General features: G+C 36.5%; 1 long non-coding RNA gene across 1 annotated transcript; it reads left to right on the plus strand.

The window, feature by feature from the left end:
- Positions 1-285: 285 nt before the first annotated feature.
- On the plus strand, positions 286-1940 carry LOC127084140 (uncharacterized). The gene is made up of 2 exons (XR_007788631.1): positions 286-872; positions 970-1940. It is a non-coding gene; the product is annotated as an uncharacterized LOC127084140 (long non-coding RNA).
- The last annotated feature ends 521 nt before the right edge of the window (positions 1941-2461 follow it).

Genomic DNA, 2461 nt, shown 5'->3' on the forward strand with positions numbered 1-2461 from the left:
AAATCCTTATAATTAAATCCTAATTGAGTCTAAAATTCTTAGAAATGCTAAATCTATCTATATTCTAATATTTCTAAATACCTATTAAACTAATTAAAGTATTTCTAACAATTTCTAATTCACTAATCTAGAATCAAGTCCTAATCATTAAATCCTAATTGAGTAAAACTAATTATTCAAGGCTAAGGAATTAACCTAATTACTCAATACCAACCTAATTACTAGGATTAAACCCTAATGAAATAAGCCCAATAATGGAGGAAGAAGCAGGAGTCGTATGTGCCTCACATCATAGGCCCACCGCCTGGTGCTGCTGAGCCCAAATGAATGCATGAGTGTTAGGGGATGCGAACAACAACACAGTGTGCAAAATGGATGGGCCTCAGGCCCATGAAAACTAACCATAGCAGAACAACAAGGGGGTGCCGGGAGTGAAATAGTTTGGGCCTTAGGCCCAAACATCCGAGCCAGGACACAATCTTTCCATTCTTTAACCTACATGACTGAAGCCAGAAAAAAAGCTCTCTTCGCCGCAACCAAACACAAATGGAGAAGCTCCGCGCGGCGCCGTACCATCGTCCTCCACACTTGCCTCCATGTTTGTTCAAGAAATGCGTCAACTTCTCTACGGCGTATGTTCTTCCTCTCAATCACTGATCCAATGTGACTCGATTCTTAACAAAACTCCCGCGTAACCAGAGGAGGAAAGTAAAGATTATAGAAGATGAATCGTGAACTTACCAGATTCGAATGCTTCAATCACTCTCAAATATGTATCGTTGCTGAAATCGTTTCTCTTCCTCTTCCTGTGATTGTTGCGAACTCAGAGAATGGATGTGCGCTTCTGAGCAGTGAAAAGACCTTTGAATTTGGTGCGCTCTTGCGTTTGGTTTCTGCGTGTGATGCTCTTTTCCTCTTGATGGAAGCCTTTGCAGATTGATGATTCAATTGATTTCTTGTTGGATGTAGGCTCGATCAAGGCTTTTGCAGAATGGAGATTCGGTTAAGGCTCTTGCAGAATATGGATGAGGACAAGGATGAATGCGAGATCCAATTGCAGAGTGTTGAAGCATGATGAACTTGGTGAGAAATCAGAATCCACCTCGATGCAGAGTGAGTTTCCCTTATACTCATTCTCCTCTCCCTGTTATTCTCCTCACCTCTTTTGTTATAGTTGCTAGGTTGTTAGGTTGTTAAATTCAGTTAGGTTAGAAGTTGGTTTCAGTTGAGTTTGATGCCTGAGATGTAGAAGAACCAATATGTGCCTTTGAAGTGTGAAGTGAACTGTTATATAGGTGATGATTGTTGAAGATTCTGGAATCAGTTGGAAGTTGTTATATCAGTTGGAATGTTTATGTTGAAATTAGAGTGGTTCTTGAGTTAATTCTGTTAGGCTTTGTTGTAGGCCAAGAAGTTAGTTACGAAATGGTTAGGTTACGGAGTTCATTCGAAGTGGAAGGTTCTGGACGTGCGAAAATTATGTTATGTTGAGCTTGTTATAAAGTGGATTCTGTTTCATTCTTGTATGATTTATGGAAAATCCATTGGGAGCTAATGGTGGATGCTTCTGATTTTCTTGCACTACTTGCCATACGAAATTCTGCAGAATGAAGATTCAACTGTTATGTAGGGGATGTGATGCCGCAACAGAATCGGGCAGGTTGGGCACTAGTTGTTGAGGCTTGGGCAACATTCATCATCAAATGAAAAATGTTGCTTATAATGGTTAGTTTTATTAAAACTTTTTCTATCATCATACTCTGTCCAATATTTGTGAATTAATTGGGATGCAGTTATGGTCATTAGTTGGTTAACGGTTGAAAAGTATATTTCTGGCAAATATTTTTATATCGTATCCATAGAGATTGGGTGATATTACCGCCGTTCTATAATCTCAATTGTTGTAAGTTTGAAAAGTAACCAAGTTGTTTTTGAGTGAATTGTTATCTCTTAATTAAAATGACACTAAGACAATAAAATTAGTTTTAAATCGAATATAAAAGGCTTGCCAAGATTGGAGTTCACTATCTCAATTTCTTATGTTTCCCTAGTGACAACTATATGGACTCAAAATTATTGATAATATTCAAGCATCCTCTCAATAACATTTATTTCTAAATGAGATTGTGATAATCACTATATTAATCTTTAGACGATTTCTCCATATAACTATTAATATAACAATCTTTAATGTTTAATACAAAAGAAAAGTAGTGTATAAATCTATTTCTATAATTTATTCACTATTTGAAAGCATACTTTAAGTCAAGATTTGAACAATCTTTCTCAACAATAACTCAAATCTGAATATTTAAAATAGGGTGGAAGTATTAATCCATACATCAATAATCAATTGTCACATACAAGAGTTAATAGGAATACATAATCAATAATGGATAGCTACTACCTCAAATCTTGCCAAAGTGGGGTTTAGCTCCTCATCACCATGTTTGACAACAAT

Source organism: Lathyrus oleraceus, chromosome 5, assembly GCF_024323335.1.
Source record: "Lathyrus oleraceus cultivar Zhongwan6 chromosome 5, CAAS_Psat_ZW6_1.0, whole genome shotgun sequence".
Taxonomy (NCBI): domain Eukaryota; kingdom Viridiplantae; phylum Streptophyta; class Magnoliopsida; order Fabales; family Fabaceae; genus Lathyrus; species Lathyrus oleraceus.